Source organism: Eleutherodactylus coqui, chromosome 6 (genome assembly GCF_035609145.1).
Source record: "Eleutherodactylus coqui strain aEleCoq1 chromosome 6, aEleCoq1.hap1, whole genome shotgun sequence".
In the NCBI taxonomy this organism is placed as follows: domain Eukaryota; kingdom Metazoa; phylum Chordata; class Amphibia; order Anura; family Eleutherodactylidae; genus Eleutherodactylus; species Eleutherodactylus coqui.
The window spans coordinates 60,830,680-60,852,741 of record NC_089842.1 but is presented as its reverse complement, the minus strand read 5'-3'; positions in this window follow the sequence as shown (position 1 = coordinate 60,852,741).

Here is a 22,062-nt window from a genome sequence, read left to right as displayed (position 1 = left end):
ACACTGGTCCGCACCGAACCTCAGGCTCCAAGTCCCTGAAGCAGCTCCTTCATACCGCTTCTCACTGGTGTGCATGGGACCTCAGGCTAGCAGCCCTTCAGCTTTGCTAAGCCATCTATTTCCCTTTAAGTATGGCAGCATCTGGTCATTTTATCCAGTTTCTGCCATGCCCACCAGGTGTTAACCCTCTCTATTTATTTTTGCAAGTATCAAAATGCCTGTCTAGTACTCTCTGCAGGCCCTTCTGAATACTGCACTACTGCAATACATATTTACCTGGGTATACATGTACATCTTCTTCAGGACCTCTGTCGTGTGTTGTGTAGGACACTAAAGAAGTATTGAGCAGTGGAGATGGGATTTCAGTAGCTGTGATTTAGTAAATATCTCACTATTAGCAACAGGCATATCTGTGAGAGTCTTTCTTCCCCCTCCTCTCCATAGACTTGTATGAGTATCATGAGTCATCACCCTCCTCCACTTCCTGTTCTCTGTCTTGCTATCTTTGTTATGATAGATGGGTGTCACTTGACAACAGGCAGTACACAGCAAATTAGAAGGAGGAGAGACCCCTAATAGTTAAGGCCTCATGTTCCCTTGCACGGATGGAGTCCACTGCTAAATCCCACAGCAGAATCGATGCATGCCCGCGGCCATGGACATAAAAAGACAATTTCTTGACTCTCCGGATCCAGCGCGTATCTCCTCTGTGCCGGTCGGATCTTCTTTCTTCAGCACAGCGGATGTGTCCGGGTGCACCGGCCGACGCGCCTGGCGCATGCGCAGTACTTTCTTTTTTGTTTTTAAATCTCCTGCTTTCCCACAGATCCGTGGCACATCCATAGTGACAGCTGTGGGTGTGCCGCGGATCAGACGGCTTCGATTGACTTCAATGGAAGCCGTCCTTGCGGGATCCACAGGAAAATGGAGCATGCTGTGATAACTTCCCGCATGCTGGGAAAAAAAAAAATCACATCCGCTTGCTTTAAATTGCCTTGTGGATGCTAATGCATCCCTATGGGCGGCCAGAGGTATGGGTCTCCTGCGCGGGAGACTCGCGCTGATTTCATGATTAAAATCCACCTGTGGACATTGGGCCTAACACTTTTTCAGCATAATTTTAGGTAAATAAAGTGATTTGCATTTTTGCTAGTAATCACATTGGCTATTACTCACGGAGAAATTACTTGAAAAGTCAATGACCATCTAAGTCACTCTACTGTATTATGTGTGATGTAATTTAGGAAAAAATATCTTAATTCTGTGTATTTCGGAGAATTTGCCATATACGTTGTCAGTATGTGATCAATATGTGTGAGACCATGGCAATCCAGAGAGCACAGAATTATGTACCTGAAAACAAAACGATGTTCAAAAGTTACAGGTTTACAAATATCAATTTCATCAGGTGCAAAAAGGCCCAACACAATAAACTAGCGCATTCATACCTCCGAATGTTTTCATTTATTTTTTGTGGGATTTTCATTTATGCTAAATGTTTGTTACAGCTGATATAATTGTTCCAGTCTCCAGGGAAGTCTTGCGATGTCAGTGATAAATGGCATCTACATTATAAAAGTTAATGAAAAGTTGCATGGAACGCGGTGCATATTTCCACTAGAGGAACATTTTGTGATACTCAAATAAAAATGCACAACCACTGGCAGAGATTCATTATATAGCGACAAAGGAAGACAAAGGTGACATGCTACTGGCCTGTGCACAATCTTACATACTCTGTGGAATTCGTCAGATTTTATTGTCACATTAATCAGAATGACACCCTGGTCTTATACTAAGCATATATCTAATGGAATGGTGCTCTGTTGAGACGCATAAAGATGCATGTATTCAAATTCATTGACATTGCATGTACTAAAACATGGAGAGATAGAGAAAATGAACAGATTGCAGTATGAAGAAGAAGCAAAGAATCTACTTTGGCCAGAACAGATAATATTGGAATTCATGTTCATACCTGGAGGGTATGTTTGTTTTTGAGCACCATTTTACAATTTATATGAAAAACTACCAAACTTTAGTACATTGCTGTACTAATTATCAGTTGATCCTGTAATGACTTAACCTGGACTTTACCATAGTATTAGCCTTTCCTGTGTACTAAAGGAGTCTCCCAGTACTCAGCACCCCGAAGACTTACAATAGGACTAAATTCTACATTAAAAACACACAGTTGAATGAACAAATATATGAAGCATGTATCAACACTAGTACCTAACAAAAATTGGAATCCACCAATATATGACAGAAGAGTGTAGTGATGCTAATCAGATGATAGCATAAATGGATGATTATGATATTCAGATAATGGAGGAGATGGTTGTTGTAAACAGAAATAGTGACCTGACAATACCTAGCTCCAATGCGAGTTCTTTCAAAGTTTTTCTCTAATCTTTTTATAAGGGTGACTACCCACTGGAGTTTTTTTTTTCCCTGCGAAATTCGCAGCATTTTTTTTCTGCAGGGGTCTACGGGACTTGTAATGTTAAAATCGCGATCGCGCAAAATCGCAATTTACCGCTATTAGGCACCCTAATACTGAACTTAAAGGGATGGGGAGAGTTTCCATTAGGGATTTCTGAGGGTTACTTAAGAAAAGTGGTGTTTGATGTTAAGGGGGTTGTCCAGGGTTAGAAAACATGGCTACTTTCTTCCAAACACAGTGATACCTTTGTCTGTGGACTGTGTCTTCAATAGAGGTGAGCTGCATTACCACCCATTACCTATGGACAAGGGTGATGCTATGTTTGGAAAAAAGGAGCCATGAACAACCCTTTTAACATCAAATACAACTGTTCTTGCATAGAGATGAGTGAGTATACTCGCTAAGGCACATTACTCGAGCAAGTAGTGCCTTAGCCGAGTATCTCCCCACTCATCTCTAAAGATTCGGGGACCGGCGCGGGTGAGAGGTGGGGAGCGGGATGGAGAGAGGGAGAGAGATATCTCCCCTCCGTTCCTCCCCGCTCTCCCCCGCCACTCCCCACCCCCGCCGGCCCCGGAATCTTTAGAGATGAGCGGGGAGATACTCGGCTAAGGCACTACTCGCTCGAGTAATGTGCCTTAGCGAGTATACTCGCTCATCTCTATCCTTGAGTAACCCTCAAAAATCCCTAATGGAAACTCTATCCCTGACAAACAATGAGAGGGCCATGGCATCCAGAGACAAGAAAGCCAAACAGAGAAAAGCTGATCTATAAACAAAATCACAGAGGTGAGAGAAAAAATGTACAAAGACATAACTCACAGAAAAAGAAGCCAAAAATGCATCATCTGATACTGCAGGACAGGTTCAATCACCATATTCCCTAGTAGCAGGAAGAAAGTCAGATTGCAATATGAGGGAGTAAATATGTTCATGTGCCGACTATTATGCAGCCATTTCCTTCAACCAAGATTGGGGGAGCGGTGACTGCAGACAACATAGTCAGCACATATGAACTGATACCAAGGATGCCAGCCATAGATAAGTGTGTCACACTATACAGGAATGCAAACCCTACTGGCAAGGTAGTGGATTGCCCTGTATCATCACAGTGCACCACACTGCAGGCAGGGCAACCATAGCACACTGTATGCAAAAACAATACTGATATCAGTAACAGTTGGTATGTGCTGACTATGTTGTCTGCAGGCACCCCTCCCCTAATCTTGGGTTGAGTTGAGTGGCTGCATATTACTCGGCACATAAACATTTAGCTCCCTCATATTGCATTCTGGCTTTCTGTATACTACTAGGTAATATGATGATTGAGCCTCCCTGCAGTATCAGATGATGCGTATTTGGGTTCTATGAAACAAAGACCAGACAGATACAACATTGAAAGAGCAAACAAAAAGCACAAGGTTAGGAAGAAGGGTTTGCACTAAATATAACCATAAGAACAAGACAATACTGATAAGAGTTAACCAGATTAGAAACAAGAAAAATACAAACTACTGGATTTAAATGCACATAGTTTCCACTATAACAAGTCTAGCAACACCATGAAGAAGTCAGAAATATTTATAGAGAGGCTAGTAAATAAGTAATGACTCCCCAAACGATGTTGTACTAAGCAGTGTGGTCAGCTGACCCCCACTCTAATGCATAGCAACTTCCTCGAGAACAAGCTCCGACATAGGAGATGACATAACAGAACGCGAGTAACAGCCCATTTCATAGCTCATTACTATATTTCTATTTTCAACATGCTTGTTGTCGTACACACACACTGAATTTCTCTAATGTATTAGGGCACTTACTGTAGTGCATTGGTAACACGCCTACAATCTACAATGGAATTGCAATGCCAAGAAGGAAAATAGAATTATAGAAATGTCCAGATCAATAGACATGTTAATGATATGCAAATGATAAAAAATGAAAACAAAATATTCAAAACATCTCATTTTATTCAGAATCGAGTGTAAGCACCATGTACAGCAATACACACACTTACACACTTTGGCACGCTATTAGGCCTCGGTCACACGGGCGTTTTTTGCCACGATTTGCGGATCGCATGACGGATGTGCATCCGCAAATCACGTGACCGGGGCCGAAAAATCGCCCGAAAAATCTGCTCCTAGCCGCGTTTCCTTTGAAACGGGCCCGAGCAGTGGAGCGCTGTCCAGCCCATTGAATTCAATGGAGCCAGCAATACAGCCGGCTCCATTGAAAGCAATGGGCTGCGGGCGATCTTAGGATGAATTTTCGGGAAGGGCTTAAAAATATAAGCCCTTCCCTGAAAATCATCCAAAAATGGCTCAGCACAGGGACCAATCAGGGGCAGCTCTCAGCTATTGAATGACAGCTGAGAGCTGCCCCTGATTGGTCCCTGCGCTGAGCCAATCAGAGGCAGCACTCACTCACCCATTCATGAATTCATGAATGGGTGAGTTAGAGCTGCCTCTGATTGGTGAGGGCTGTGACCAATCAGAGGCAGCCCATTCATCAGGCGGGGATTTTAAATCCCCGGCTGCTGAATACTACTCAGAGCAGTTCAGGAACTCCGTCTGCAGGGACAAGGTGAGTATATATTTTTCTTTACTTTTTACACATTTTAGGATGATTTTCAGGGAAGGGCTTATATTTTTAAGTCCTTCCCGAAAATTCATCATCCGATCGCCGGCAGCCCATTGCTTTCAATGGAGCCAGCTGTATTGCCGGCTCCATTGAATTCAATGGGCAAACATCATTCTTCTCTGCCACAGCTGTTACAGCTGTGGCAATGGAGAATGATTTGTGTTGTATATGTTCTCAATGGGGTCGGCGCTGCTGCCGCCAGCCCTATTGAGTGCATATAGAGAAGACCAGGAATCGCAGATCGCAGATAGGCGCGATCTGCGATTTCTGTTCTATAATTTATCGGACAAGCGCATAAAAAGCGCTCATGTGTCCGATACCATTGCAAAGCAATGGTTCTATAAAATCGGCGATCGCATGCGCAAATCGCGCGAAAAATCGCCCGTGTGACCGAGGCCTTATTGAGGTAATTAATGGTCATTTGAGGAATGTTATATCACGTTGAATGCATTTGGGCATGCAAAACATTAAGATGCACTGTTGGCAGCTCCCTTTTTAATTGCTGACCAATGACGTCCCAGATGTGCTCAATTGATGACAAGTCTGAAGATGCTGCCGACCATGGTAGAACATTTAGGCCACGCAGGTGGCTACAGTTGCACAAACAACACGCGACCTAGCATTGTAGTGTTAAAAACGGCTCCTGGGATACTTTAGAGAAATGGCTGTAACACCGCTTCCATGTCCAAATCAACATAGCGCTGAGCTGTTATTGCATCTGCAATGAAGACTAGAGAGGTCCAGCTACTATACATTATACCACCCACCACTAAAATCCCACGAGTAGGACCGGTTTGATATTCACTCTTGAAAACCTCTCCATGGTGTTGCCTATGTGGTCTCCAGAGCAATCCTCAGCTATCATTGCATTGGAGACAAAAATTGGATTCCACTCCAGCCTCGATTGCCGTCTTCATCTTCACCTTGCTAGTCTTAGCAAGCAGTGGCGTGAGGTGAATGGAACACCTGTTGCTGGACGTGTGGTTCATAGCCCAATGTCATGCAAGCACCTTCTTATTGATTGTGTAGACACTGTTTGACCCTCTAGGCTTGGGATGTGATGTCCAATTTTGACCGGTTTGATATTCCCTCTTGAAGGCCTCTCCATGGTGTTGCCTATGTGGTCTCCAGAGCAATCCTCAGCTATCATTGCATCTGAGACAAAAATTGGATTCCACTCCAGCCTCGATGGCCGTCTTCACCTTGCTAGTCTTAGCAAGCAGTGGCATGAGGTGAATGGAACACCTGTCGCTGGACATCTGGTTCATAGCCCAATGTCATGCAAGCACCTTCTTATTGATTGTGTAGACACTGTTCGACCCTCTAGGCTTGGGATGGGATGTCCACTTTTACTTGCACTACAGAATGGATAACTAACTTCATGCAGAGATTCTCCTCTGTGCACCTTTCACTGTTATTGGAGTTCGTCATTGTTCTCCCAACCACTCAGACACGTAAAATTGAAAAGTACTGACATCACGGCCTATATGTGCTGGATCTTCCGGAGTGATAAACTAAGGTCTGTCAATTCAAGGATTCTGCCCCTCTCAGTTTGCAATAACTGGAACAGGAGTCATCGCATAATCATACCACAAGGCTTTACTCAATTATTAAGGTAAAAATTTGATTTTGATCTGGCTTTATACCATTGAAGCCCCTCCCACATGCCACAGATTGGAGCTAGGTGCTTGAAAATTTGATATTTGCACATCTTAGCAACATCTTCAACTTCCTCAACTTGCATAACCTTACAACTTTAGTGCTGCAATTTCAATGTGGAGCAGTGTACAGTCTACACACATGGTGGCTCAATGATTAACACTATTGTCTTGCAGAACTGGAGTCCTGTGTTTGAATCTGATCAAGGACTACATTAGCAGAGAGTTTGTATGTTCTCCCCATTTTTTAATGTGTTTACTTGCACAATCGAAAAAAAATCCTAATTATTAAATTTGGAGTTTAGATAGTGGTTCCCAATGGGATAAGGAGGACCAATATACCATAAGTAATAACAATCTCCGCACATTGCTGCGGAACATCTATTCGCTATGTAATCGAGTAAAATAAATATACCTACAAAGCCCTGTTCTTTAACATAATGTTAAACGTCTCTTATCTAGTTCGTTTCCAGAAAGTGCCACTGCAGAACTTTAATGGGTAATTCTTCCTTTTGCTGAATATCCTACAGAGAACATTGCTGTACTATGTAATTATCCTGCAATGCGTAGAGCCGACCTCACAAGGAAAGGATCCTTCTTGTCTATTGGAGCGTACATTACAGCGTAACTTCTCTTTATTACAAGAGTAATATTTCTGCATTAAACCTTTATATGCTATTTTATCAGTTTTTACCATTCACTACCAATAAACCGTACTAATTTTACACTAATTTAAATTTAGGTCTCGACGCAAATAATAAAACATTGAACAGCCAGAGAGAAATACATGCAAGCTGGGAGATCAATAATTGATTGGATTTCAGCTGCAGGTTTCATACAAAACACTGCAATGAATTAAATTGATGTTGTAGGTCAACGGCATCAATTTTTGCTAGCAAACACTGTGGGGCTGTGGTGGATAAGAAATTATAGCAACTACATCAGTGCGGACACATTTGCTTTATATATAGCATTGCCAGTATGCACAACCATTCACAAGACAGAACAATGCAGGTACAATGAATCTCTCACATCTCCAGGCATCTCATTTTCAGATCCCGAATCTGGGGGAGTTGGAGGTAGCTACAGAGAAATAATTAGGACATAGATACATAGTGGCTGACAGCGGATACAATGAAAATAGAGTGAGGCGCCAGATTGGAAAGAGAGATTATTCAGTTAATGTTTTTTTAAAACTGACACAGTTACTTTGCTGGTAGTGATAAAAGAACCTTGGACCACTTAGACTTCATCAGGATAAATTATGACTGTCATAAGTCGTTATATCACTTTCATCATCTGAAGACCGGTATGTCTTCTGCTGCATTGTTGCCTTACATTGATTAACCATTAAAGACTACCTGCACTTTCACGTTCGAGTGCTTCTGCTCCGTCAGCCTTTTTTGGCTCCTTCCAGCGGCTGAAGATGGCTCCATATAGTGATAGTCTCATATAGGGCTTTTAAAGTGCTATATGGGGCTATCTTCAGCTACCAGAAGAAGATGGGAATGGCAAACGGAGCAGGAGCACTCAGAAGTAAAAGTGCAGGTTCTGTTTAACTCACTTGGCAAAAAAATAACACCACGTTTAATTTTAGGTGTAATTTTCAACCATGCAATGTGACTTTGTGTGATTCCAATTAATCTCAGTTTGCCACAGGTTGTGGGTAGAGGTTCACACTGGAATGTCTGTGGCTGAAATTACACATTGTAAATACCTAATTGGGGTCACATTTCAGCCCACTAGGTGAATTACATTCATTAATGGGGTTCTGTCATTAGAAAAAAAAAAATAATACTTACCCATTCCTCCTAAGGCAGTCTTCTTACCGCATCTTCTCCCCGATCTTCTCCTGGCTCCTACACTGCCCCAGGTCACCTCACTGCAAGCAGTCCGGATCCTCATTTTCCTGTGATGTTATGTACATTGCTGGCATTCTGCTTCCTTTAGGGGAAGTGTACGCTAGGTTACTAGTGACATAGAGTTCACTGCCTAGCAGGGAATGCCGAGCTATCGCCGAGACTGCGCATGCGCACTGTCTCTTTGCAGTAGTATATTAACACTCGCGAAGACACAGTGTCCATACGCAGTCTCAGCAATGTCTCGGCATTCCCTGCTAGACAGTGAATGCTACTTCACTAGTGATAGGCAGGAAGGAGACTGCAGAGAATGGATGCTCCATAACAGGAAGAAGAGGATTCAGCCGGCTTGCCGAGACCCGGGGGACTGCAGGATCGTCGAGGAGAAGATGCAGTAAGAAGACTGCCTGAGGAGAAATAGGAAAGTATGGATTTTTTTTTTCTAATGACAGAACCCCTTTAAGTTTTTTTCCTTTGTATTATTATAATATGTTCTATTTTTGTTTTGCTGTGTTTCCTAACCAAAAAGGAAATAAGGTGCATATTAGAGAACGAACGTGAAGATGAACAGGCGATTCATACCTGTATCAAATAATAAGGCTGACTCTTACGAGGCTTAAGGACAGTTGGTCCAAGATTAACAATTTTTTGAGTAAGTTTATAACTTTTATTTTGTTTTTTTTATAGAAGGATGAGTATTGCTGATTTGGTGTAATCAGTGTATAAGCTGTTTGCATTTTTAAAGGGAGTCTGCCAGCTGAAAAATGTTGTCCAAACTGCGGGCAGCGTGCTATAGAGCAGGAGGAGCTGAGCAGATTGATATATAGCTTTATGGTGAAAGATTCAGTATAACTTGTATTTTATTTATTTACATCTATGCATATTTTGAGCTGAGCAGTCCAAGGGGCGGTCCTTAATAACTGCCCAAATATGCACAGTCATACAAAGATAGCTGTCAATCACTTATAGGACCTCCTATTACACTATTCAGCTCAGAATATACAGAGGTGTAAATGACTAAAATACGTAAGTTATACTTACCCTTAAAAAAAATAAATAAATAAAAATAAATAAATAAATAAATATATATATATTCCTTTCATAACTCCTCTGCAATTCTCATTTGCCACCCTGCATCAGCCACATTACAATATGAACAGCTTCTAGCCTCATCTACTGTATCCTTCCTCCCTCCCTTGTAGATTATAAACTCTCATAAGCAGGGTCTTCCTCCTTCTGTCACTCATTTTAAGAACTCAGGTAAAATGATCAAAGACAATTTTTACTCAAAATTGATAATTTTATTTGAGAGTTTTACAACTCGTCTGGCCTAAAGTATAAAATAAGATTTTAAACACTGTAACATATGCACACAACATTTCTAACGCTAAGAACATGGCTGAAAATGTTATAATAAAAAGCAAACTATTATCTTTCCCTTAAAAGGGTCTTGTCATTAAAAACAAATAATTCTATATCTGTCCATTGGGCCATAGTTGGAGGTTGTCTGTCCATCTATTTAATTGCTACTGCCCTTTTTTTGCGTTTTTAAATGGAACCTACAATTTTCTAGAGTAATGCTGAAGAATGGGTTGGTAAAACAAATATTTGAAAAAAAAAGATCCTAGGCCAATCTCTTGCTGTGTAAAGAAAACACGGATAACTTTTTTCAGCCATTGTAGCTGCGCCAATGTTGTTTTTGCAATTAAAAGTAAGGAAATAGAAAATTACATCTGTAGCATCCGATAATGTACAGCATCACAATGCGAACAGTAGACTTTTAATTTAGTCAAAACTCACAAAACATAATTTCAATGATATTGGAATATTGAATAATCTGCACTCTTCTCGCATTACGTGCGGACAGATGGAATACCATGATAACAATGACAATTTTTTACAATATGGCAATGTCCTAGATGATGATTAAAGGGGTTCTGTCATAAAAAAAAAATTATATACTTACCTATTGCTCCCCTGTCAGTCTACTTACCAGATCTTCACCTGTCTCCTGCAGTCCGGGGGAGTCATCTCACCACCAGCTGGCTGATTCCTCTCCTTCCTGTGAGGTTATGTACATTCACAGGCAGTCTGCTTTCTGCCAGCCAATGTATGTTACGTCACAGTTCACAGGCCAGCAGGGAAAGTGCTGATCTACTTCAGAGGCTGCTCATGCGACCTGTCTCAGCAATAGATTAGCATTTCCTCCTAGGCAGTGAACGCTATGTCATGGGGACTTGACCTTCACTGACCCGGCCGGAAGGAATGTGAAGAATGCAAGCTTCATAACAAAGCATGCCGTGAGGTAACCCTGGGGCACTGGAGAAGCTAAGCCAGGAGAAGATGTGGTAAGGAGACTAAGGGGACGAAATAGACCAATGGGCAGATATGGTTAACAATATCCTTCCATGTGAAAAAAAAATATTTTAAAAAATAGAATGTGTCTTGAAAAGTTTCATTAGGCTTGGGATATATGGTGCAATTCTTCTAGCATGATTCGTACACAAAAAGGTTTTCCATGAATAACAGACCAACTACAAAGTTGTTTTAGATAGAAACAGCAATTAATAGAGCAATTTGGCTCTTTCTGGTTTTTTTTTTATCATCCTCCAGTGTTTTCTTACGCTTCCTTCACACCTGTCAGGGCTCAGCTAAGGGTCTCTGCTCTGTTTTTGGAGGAGATAGTCTGAAATAAAACTGCAAAAAATGGATCAGTTTTTCCCCCATTGGTTTTAGTGAGGTTTCAAAACAATGGAAGGCAAACAGGAAGACTTCCACTTGCTTCCATTCCGTAAGGATTCAAGTTCTTTTGGACGGAAAAATAGCGCAATGTGCAGCATTAAATTTCTGTCAAAGAGAACCAGGGCAGAGAGACGGAAAGCCTGAACTGAGCCCCAACGAAGGTATGAAAACAGGCTTACTTCCCCATGACTTATCAATATATCTATGATGTAAACTCTTCGATTGTAAACAGTAAATAATCACAACACACATTTTTATGGTTCAATACATATTTATTGTATGTAATATATGAAGAAACATATTGATACTCTGCACTTGTTTGAATAGATTTGTTATTATTCTTCAAGAAAACAAGTTAAAAATAAATGCAAAAAGTAGACTTTAAATATTCTTTCCCCAAGCCCCTCATTTAGTTCATGTTTATGGTATTAGTTTTAATCCCATGTAATGTACTTAACACATATGTCACAAATGTACTTGTCATATGTATAGCTCCATGGAATTAATGGCGTTTTACAATGAATATTAAAAATAATTATTTCTAAGAGAAAATACAATAATTCAAAGCGGCTACATAAAGCAAAACACAGAGCCTATGGGTTTGTAATATAGAAAAAAGGGCTTCTTGTGCCATTATACGCATCTACTAATAATAGTGCCTGGGAACAGATAACAAAAGTTAGAAGAGAGGCTTAAAAAAAACAGCAGACATGAAAACAGGAAACATGCAGAGGTCACGAGTCAGACAGGTATTGAAAAGAAAAATGTTATTCACATTTCATTTTATGGCAGTGACATCCTAGGGGAGGAAGAGATGAAAGTGAGTGGCCACAAACTCAGATAAAAAGGAGTATTTCACTAAGAAGTTCAGAGGTCTGTCTAAAAAACATTACTATAGGTGACTCAATGTTTAGCTGTATTTCTCCTTTACTATAGGTAAAGCAATTTGTGGTTTTGGGACAACATTTTGTCCTGGGACCACAGAGGGTATATTACCTTCTCAACTGTCTGATCTGCTGGTTTCAAGTCCCATTTTCAGCTGTCCAAAATCTCTGATACAATCTTCAGACTGTCTAATCCCCATAGTACATTGGTAAAGTTAGACTACCAATGCCGTATACTTGATCTCTGATTGACCAGTGTTGCTCACAAGATCAGCATTAACCAATCAGAGAGAAGAACACAGTGTGCATTACCTAGATACAAAATTACAGTAGTCCTCTCGGATGGTCAAAAACCTGAACCAGAACCAATGAATCAGATGGCAGAGAAGAATAAGTGCTGGTAATATACACTTGAACTCTTTTGGTCCCAGGACAAAATGTTGTCCTGACACGGGAGGATCGCTTTAACATTGTATTAATGATTTCATTGACAGTCTACAAAATAATGGCATTCATATTTGTTGGTAAGTTTTTTCAGATAGTCTTCAGTTATAACCAGCTTGAGAGTATACAGAGGTGCAGTCTCACCTGAGCTCTGGTGTTTGAGGCCTTTTTGACAGCACTGGTATTTAAACACAATGATTCAGTGGTTAGCATTGCTGCCTTACAGAACTGGGGTCCTGCATTTGAATCTGATCAAGGTCAACATTAGAGATGAGCGAACGTACTCGTCCGAGCTTGATACTCGTTCGAGTATTAGCGTGTTCGAGATGCTCGTTACTCGTAACGAGTACCACGCGATGTTCGGGTTACTTTCACTTTCATCTCTGAGACGTTAGCGCGCTTTTCTGGCCAATTGAAAGACAGGGAAGGCATTACAACTTCCCCCTGCGACGTTCAAGCCCTATACCACCCCCCTGCAGTGAGTGGCTGGCGAGATCAGGTGTCACCCGAGTATAAAAATCGGCCCCACCCGCGGCTCGCCTCAGATGCGTTGTGACATAGCTGAGGGACAGTGCTATCGTGTTGGAGCTGCTGTAGGGAGAGTGTTAGGAGTTAGTGTAGGCTTCAAGAACCCCAACGGTCCTTTTTAGGGCCACATCTAACCGTGTGCAGTACTGTGGAGGCTGCTTTTTGCAGTGTTGCACATTTTTTTTTTTTTTTGGTATATCGGCCGTGCAGAGCATTGCGCCCTGCAGTAATACTCCAGGGACAGAAGTGTGGAGGCAGGGACAGAAGACATATATTATTGATTGAATATACGCAGTGGGCCTTTTCTAAAAAATATTGGGCAAAAAATCTATTTGGCCTGCCTGTCACTGTGCTCAGTGTTCTGGGTCCGTGTGTGCTGGGTGTAGTAGTTCTACAAAATCATACGCAGCCAGCTAAGTGTTACAGCAGGCTTGCGCCAAATTATTTCCTGGCTCTGAAATCACCGCTCTGTTGCAGTTAATAACAGTGCAACACTCTGCAGTTCTGTGACACACTCCAGGGACAGAATTGTGGAGGCAGGGACAGAAGACATATATTATTGATTGAATATAGGCAGTGGGCCTTTTCTAAAAAATATTGGAAAAAAATTTATTTGGCCTGCCTGTCACTGTGCTCAGTGTTCTGGGTCTGTGTGTGCTGGGTGTAGTAGTTCTACAAAATCATACGCAGCCAGCTAAGTGTTACAGCAGGCTTTCGCCAAATTATTTCCTGGCGTTCCGTAAACGAAGTCAGCCTCCAACCACAGGCCAATAAGTGGCACATTTAATTACAGCGTTCTGTTTCTGCACTACTGGTAATACACCATGCTGAGGGGTAGGGGTAGGCCTATAGGACGTGGACGCGGGCGAGGACACGGAGGCCCAAGTCAGGGTGTGCGCACAGGCCGAGCCAGTGCGGTGGCCAGGGGTAGAGGCAGGGCCAGACCGAATAATCCACCAACTGGTTCCCAAAGCGCCCCCTTGCGCCATGCCACCCTGCAGAGGTCAAGGTGCTCTACGGTGTGGCAGTTTTTCACAGAGACGCCTGACGACCGACGAACAGTGGTGTGCAACCTTTGTCACGCCAAGATCAGCTGGGGAGGCACCACCACCAGCATGCGCAGGCATATGATGGCCAAGCACCCCACAAGGTGGGACGATGCCCGTTCACCGCTTCCGGTTTGCACCACTGCCTCTCCCCCTGTGCTCCAACCTGCCACTGAGATCCAACCCCCCTCTGAGGACACAGGCAGTACCGTCTCCTGGCCTGCACCCACACCCTCACCTCCGCTGTCCTCGGCTCCATCCAGCAATGTCTCTCAGCGTAGCGTCCAGACGTCGCTAGCGCCACTGTTTGAGCGCAAGCGCAAGTACGACGCCACGCACCCGCACGCTCAAGCGTTAAACGTGCACATTGCAAAATTGATCAGCCTAGAGATGCTGCCGTATAGGCTTGTGGAAACGGAGGCTTTCAAAAGCATGATGGCGGCGGCGGCCCCGCGCTACTCGGTTCCCAGTCGCCACTACTTTTCCCGATGTGCCGTCCCAGGCCTGCACGACCACGTCTCCTGCAACATTGTACGCGCCCTCACCAACGCGGTTACTGCCAAGGTCCACTTAACAACAGACACGTGGACAAGCACAGGCGGGCAGGGCCACTATATCTCCCTGACGGCACATTGGGTGAATTTAGTGGAGGCTGGGACAGAGTCAGAGCCTGGGACCGCTCACGTCCTACCCACCCCCCGAATTGCTTGCCCCAGCTCGGTGGTGGTATCTGTGGGGGTGTATGCTTCCTCCACTAAACCACCCTCCTCCTCCTCCTACGCAACCTCTGTCTCGCAATCAAGATGTGTCAGCAGCAGCAGCACGTCGCCAGCAGTCGGTGTCAGGCGGCGTGGCAGCACAGCGGTGGGCAAGCGTCAGCAGGCCGTGCTGAAACTACTCAGCTTAGGAGAGAAGAGGCACACGGCCCACAAACTGCTGCAGGGTCTGACAGAGCAGACCAACCGCTGGCTTGCGCCGCTGAGCCTCCAACCGGGCATGGTCGTATGTGACAACGGCCGTAACCTGGTGGCGGCTCTGCAGCTCAGCAGCCTCACGCACGTGCCATGCCTGGCCCATGTGTTTAATTTGGTGGTTCAGCGCTTTCTGAAAAGCTACCCCCACTTGTCATACCTGCTCGGAAAGGTGCGCCAGCTCTGCGCACATTTCCGCAAATCCCACACGCACGCTGCCACCCTGCGGACACTGCAACATCGGTTTAATCTGCCAGTGCACCGATTGCTGTGCGACGTGCCCACATAGTGGAACTCTACGCTCCACATGTTGGCCAGGCTCTATGAGCAGCGTAGAGCTATAGTGGAATACCAACTCCAACATGGGTGGCGCAGTGGGAGTCAGCCTCCTCAATTCTTTACAGAAGAGTGGGCCTGGTTGGCAGCCATCTGCCAGGTCCTTGGAAACTTTGAGGAGTCTACCCAGATGGTGAGCGGGGATGCTGCAATCATTAGCGTCACCATTCCTCTGCTATGCCTCTTGAGAAGTTCCCTGCAAAGCATAAAGGCAGACGCTTTGGAATCAGAAACGGAGGCGGGGGAAGACAGTATGTCGCTGGATAGTCAGAGCAACCTCATGTCTATATCTCAGCGCGTTGAGGAGGAGGGGGAGGAGCATGAGGAGGAGGGGGAAGAGACAGCTTGGCCCACTGCTGAGGGTACAGATGCAGCTTGCCTGTCATCCTTTCAGCGTGTATGGCCAGAGGAGGAGGAGGAGTAGGAGGATCCTGAAAGTGATCTTCCTAGTGAGGACAGCCATGTGTTGCGTACAGGTACCTCGGCACACATGGCTGACTTCATGTTAGGATGCCTTTCTCGTGACCCTCGCGTTACACGCATTCTGGCCACTACGGATTACTGGGTGTACACACTGCTCGATTCACGGTATAAGGAGAGCCTTTCGACTCTCATTCCCGAAGAGGAAAGGGGTTCGAGAATGATGCTATACCACAGGGCGCTGGTGGACAAACTGATGGTAAACTTCCCATCCGACAGCGCTAGTGGCCGAAGGCGCATTTCCGCGGCCCAGGTAGCAGGGGAAGCACAGAGATCAGGCAGCATGTACAGCGCAGGCAGGGGAACACTCTCTAAGGCCTTTGACTGCTTTATGGCTCCCCAGCAAGACTGTGTCACCGCTCCCCAGTCAAGGCTGAGTTGGCGGGAGCACTGTAAAAGGATGGTGAGGGAGTACATAGCCGATCGCACGACCGTCCTCGGTGACGCCTCTGCCCCCTACAACTACTGGGTATTGAAGCTGGACACGTAGCCTGAAGTCACGCTGTATGCCCTGGAGGTGCTTGCTTGTCCTGCGGCAAGCGTCTTGTCAGAGAGTGTGTTTAGTGTGGCTGGGGGAATTATCACGGATAAGCGTACCCACCTGTCAACCGACAGTGCCGACAGGCTTACACTCATCAAGATGAACAAAGCCTGGATTTCCCCAGACTTCTCTTCTTCACCAGCGGACAGCAGCGATACATAAACAATACGTAGGCTGCACCCGCGGATGGAAGCATTGTTCTCTATCACCATCCAAAACGGGGACCTTTTTGCTTCATCAATCTGTGTATAATATTCATCCTCCTCCTCCTGCTCCTCCTCCTGAAACCTGACGTAATCACGCCGAACGTGCAATTTTTCTTAGGCCCACAAGGCTCAGTCATATAATTTTTCTAAACAATTTTTACACGTTTCAATGCTCATTAAAGCATTGAAACTTTCACCTCAATCAATTTTTATTTTAACTGGGCTGCCTCCTGGCCTAGTTACCAATTAAGCCACATTAACCAAAGCGATTAATGGGTTTCACCTGCCCTCTCGGTTGGGCATGGGCAATTTTTCTCAGGTACATTAGTACTGTTGGTACACCAATTTTTGGGGGCCCTCGCCTACAGTGTAATCCAATTAATTTTTTGCCCACCTGCATTACAGCTTACGTAACATCAGCTGTGATGGGCAATGCAATGGGATATTTTTATGTTCCGCCGGTGGGTTCCAGGGAGCTACCCATGCTGTGGGTCCACAGGGAGTTGTAAATGCATCTGTGTCCACTTCTAAAGAACCCCAGTATGACTGGGGCATGCAGTGTGGGCCGAAGCCCACCTGCATTAAACATGACATTATTACCTCAGCTGTGATGGGCAATGCAATGGGATATATTTATGTACCGCCGGTGGCTTCCTGGCACCCAGCCATGCTGTGGGTCCACAAGGAGTTGTAAATGCATCTGTGTCCACTTCTAAAGAACCCCAGTCTGACTGGGGCATGCAGTGTGGGCCCGAAGCCCACCTGCATTAAACATGACATTATTACCTCAGCTGTGATGGGCAATGCAATGGGATATTTTTATGTACCGCCGGTGGGTTCCTGGGAGCCACCCATGCTGTGGGTCCACAGGGAGTTGTAAATGCATCTGTGTCCACTTCTAAAAAACCCCAGTCTGACTGGGGCATGCAGTGTGGGCCGAAGCCCAACTGCATTTCATCTGACGTTAGCTCTGCTGTCCAGGGCACTGCAATGGGATACATTTATGTACCGCCGGTGGGTTCCAGGGAGCCACCCATGCTGTGGGTGCACACGGAATTCCCATTGCGGAGTTGTACCTGCCTGTGACTATTTATAAAAAACCGCGGTCTGACTGGGGCATGCAGACACCTTGACAAAATGAATAGTGTGTGGCACATAGGTTCCCCATTGCTATGCCCACGTGTCCAGCTCCAGATGGAGGTGGCACAGGATTGGATTTCTCATTGCTTCTGTACAGCATTGTGGACTATCGCCCCGCCCCTTTTAAAGAGGGTCGCTGCCTAGCCATGCCAACCCTCTGCAGTGTGTGCCTGCTTTTCCTCTGGCAGACGCACTTATAAATAGACATGAGGGTGGCGTGGCATGAGGGCAGCTGAAGGCTGGGCAGGGACAGTTTGGTGTGCGCTGTGGACACTGGGTCGTGCGGGGGGGGGGTGTTGGGCAGCATGTAACCCAGGAGAAGTGGCAGCGGAGTGTCATGCAGGCAGTGATTGTGCTTTGTTGGAGGTAGTGTGGTGCTTAGCTAAGGTATCCATTGCTAATGAGGGCTTTTCAGAAGTAAAAGTTGTTGGGGGGGTGCCCACTCTTGCCGCTATTGTGGCTTAATAGTGGGACCTGGGAACTTGAGATGCAGCCCAACATGTAGCCCCTCGCCTGCCCTATCCATTGCTGTGTCGTTCCCATCACTTTCTTGAATTGCCCAGATTTTCACAAATGAAAACCTTAGCAAGCATCGGCGATATACAAAAATGCTCGGGTCGCCCATTGACTTCAATGGGGTTCGTTATTCGAAACGAGCCCTCGAGCATCGCGAAAAGTTCGTCTCGAGTAACGAGCACCCGAGCATTTTGGTGCTCGCTCATCTCTAGTCAACATCTGTACAAAGATTATTGTTGCAGTGGTTCTGGGATCTCTGCCTTGCTGATAGTCTGGTGCAGGTTTTATAGGTTTTTCTCCATATTCTGGCTCTTATAGGAGTGGTACTAGGTGAGATGTGCTTAGTCTCACCTGAAGGTAATTGTCAGGGCTATTTAGCCTGGCCTGATGCTAAGCTGAATTGCTGTTGAACCTTCAGTCTTCCTCTGAGTGGGCTAGCAGTCAGAGCTTGGTCCTGGATCTCTCATTTACCTGCTGCATCTCAGAACTAAGTATTGCACTTGGTTCTTCTATTTGGTTTCCTGTGTTATTCCCCTCTTCCACATAGGGTCAACTTGTTGCCGAGGTACATGGCCAGGCTTGTCCTTGTCAGGACGAGTAACATACGTTTAGGCAGGCCCCTTCCCTGTGTTAGTTATATACGGGCAGTGTTTCCCTGTTTTGGTTAAATGCATTGCTTTAACACTATTTGTTAGCATTTGTGTGAGACGTGCAGGTGACGGATCCAGCACATCCTGGTTGACGCAACAATGATATATTTTTCTCCCATTGGAATCATTGGCATAGTCTAGGTTCCTCTCACACTTAAAGGGTTGGTAAAGGGTTTAAATGCCACTCCTGTCTATAGGTTGCATATGGTACTGCAGCTCAACCCAATTCAGTCTAATGGAACTGAGCTACCATATCACACACAACACATATGTGCTCATGTTTTTGGAGTACAGCAGCCATGTTTTCTACACCACAGAACACCAACAATGTTACTCTTTTACTGCCCCTTGTTTAAAGTTTTTCAAACAACTGCCAGCAGAAACAATAAAGTTATCCCTGAGATTACTCTCAAACTGGTGAAGGGATTTCTTCATTTATAATTATGCTATGATTTAGAACTAAATATATTTAGATATGACCTATGGTAAAATCAGCACAGCAGATAAAAGCAGAAGACAGGCCAATGACTACGTATTACAGTCTATGAACCAAAATACAAAAATATGCCAGCAAGAATAATATCTGCACACCATCAACTATGGAAAGGCATCACCTCCTACTAAACCCATTGCTATAGAAAATGAAAACAGCTTAAGACACATTAGCATTTTAATTATAGTTAGAAAGTAGCAGTTAGAAGAATATTAACATCATCTTTTCTAGGAGGCGGGAAAGAAGTGTCCAAATATAACAAAGCAAGAATACTGGGAAAACAACTATATTTGTTCTTCGGTACAGACTATACACAAAATAGCGCTAAATAATCGTGCCAGCTCAAAAACAATATGCTAAATATTAAAGGGATATTCTGGGACTTTGTTATTAATGGTCTTGGTCTATCCTTAGGATAGGCTATAAATATCTGATTGGTTGGGATCTGATTCCTGCACCTCCACAGATCCGTGGATTAAAGGGGCATCACTCACTAGAATGGGAATGAACAGAATTAAGAGGTAGTAACAGGCACAGCCATTACAAAATGTACAGAACTGTGCCTCGTATGAGTCAGGTCTAACCTTACAAGTATGGAGATTCCCATAATGCCCCTAGCACTTTCTCACGTTTCCTGGTTCGGCTAGACAAACATATTTGTATAAGGCCGGGTTCACACTTGCTGTGTTTGCAAGGTGCGCCTGAGAGGCTATAATGGGTCCATGTGCTGTCCATGAATTAACACGGACAATTACGCTAGTGTGATGAAGGAGTAAGTGTGTAATGACATAGGCGAGTGCGATATTGGTCCGAGAAACTGTGGCTGATATCACTAAGGTAAACCTCAGATTTTTGCCTACAATTGTGATGCTTTTTGTCAGAAAAACACATCAGAGCACAGGCGATTTTCAAGCATGATTATTCAATAGTAGAAATAAAAAAATTGCGCTGTACTTGTACGAAACTCACATTTACATGCAAGTGCAATACTATTTTTTTCAGGCTCCCATAGGAAATAATAGGGGATTCTTAAACAATAGCCATCCAAAAATAGGACAAGATCTATATTTTGGTGCAGAAAGAAATTTCAGGCGCTGAAATAACGCGCTTATGTGCTATAATTTTTGGTCCGATATTGTTAAAATGGTTTGTCTGAATGAATCCATAGGAAACCATTGGTTCCGATGGTCACGATTTTATTGCGTGGCTAACTGAGCTGCGTTATAATGCTTGTGTGAAAGAGACCCAATACTGAGGTATTACAGGTGAAATTGCATCAGTAAGTCATTAGTATTTCCCTCTGCATCAGTTTTCATTGGTTTCTATTTGCCCAATAGGAAATAATACCAATGAATGCAAACATGCAGCCATGATTCGGACAAAAGTAGCTTCAGCTGCGTATATCAAACACATCCCATTTATAGGGTGAGAGCTTCTGTAAGACCCCGTGTGATAGGTCATGCTGCAATTCTGAAAATATGGTCAGTGTATAAAAAATACATTCATCTAAACAAACCCTTAGAGCTCGCTAATGAGACCTCACAGTCCTGACTGAATAAGTGCTGCCTGAAGTACTAATACAGCAATTATCATCGGCATTATCAATGATGATACGGCTGGATACTGCTGAATTACTGCTGCAGATAACACTCTTTTTAAGCTTTATTCACACGAGCGTATATTAGCCGCCGTTTTTAGATCAGATACATCAGATCACACAGGCACGGTGTAAAAGTGCCCGGCCGGCCAATATAGTGCCGGGCGCTTTTACACCGGGCAGGAAAGATAGTCCTGGAACTATTTTTCTGGCTGGAATACAGCCGCTGCATAGACTCCTATGGGAGTCCATAGACTCCTATGACTGCTAAAATCTCTCCCTCTTCTCTCCTCCTCTCCGCCCCTTGCTGGCTGTTTGCAATGGGAGGGGGTGGGATGGGGACAAAGCTAGTGTCAAAGCTCCACCCTGTCCCGACCCCTCACATTGCTGGCTACCAACAAGGGGCGGAGAAGGGGGCTCCTGCCCCATCCCGCCTCCTCCCCTTGCAGAGAGCTGGCGAGGTGGAGGGAAGGGGGAGACAGCTTAGCACAGCGTCCAGACAGTCTAAACGGGCGCACAAACATTAGATTTGTGCACCCGTTCATGCATTTTTATGGCGCTGGGGGTGAACATAAAAACGCTGACGCCTATGTTAAAGAGCCCTTAGGCAGAGTCATGATATCTCTCAGTAAGGGCCTTTTACACTGAACGATTACCATTCGGATAATTGCTGGATCATGCAAAACTGATTATAATCGTTCAGTGTAATTGCTACCAGCAACTGTATGACAAACAATAATCTGTTTGCTTGTTGTTCTTTGTTCAGTTTAGGCAAGTATAAAAACCAAATGACGATCTGCCGACCTAGGAACGACTTAATGGAAATAGAGGCGGCGGCCAGAAGATAATCCCAGTGCGCTCCACTTCCATTCACTGAACGAT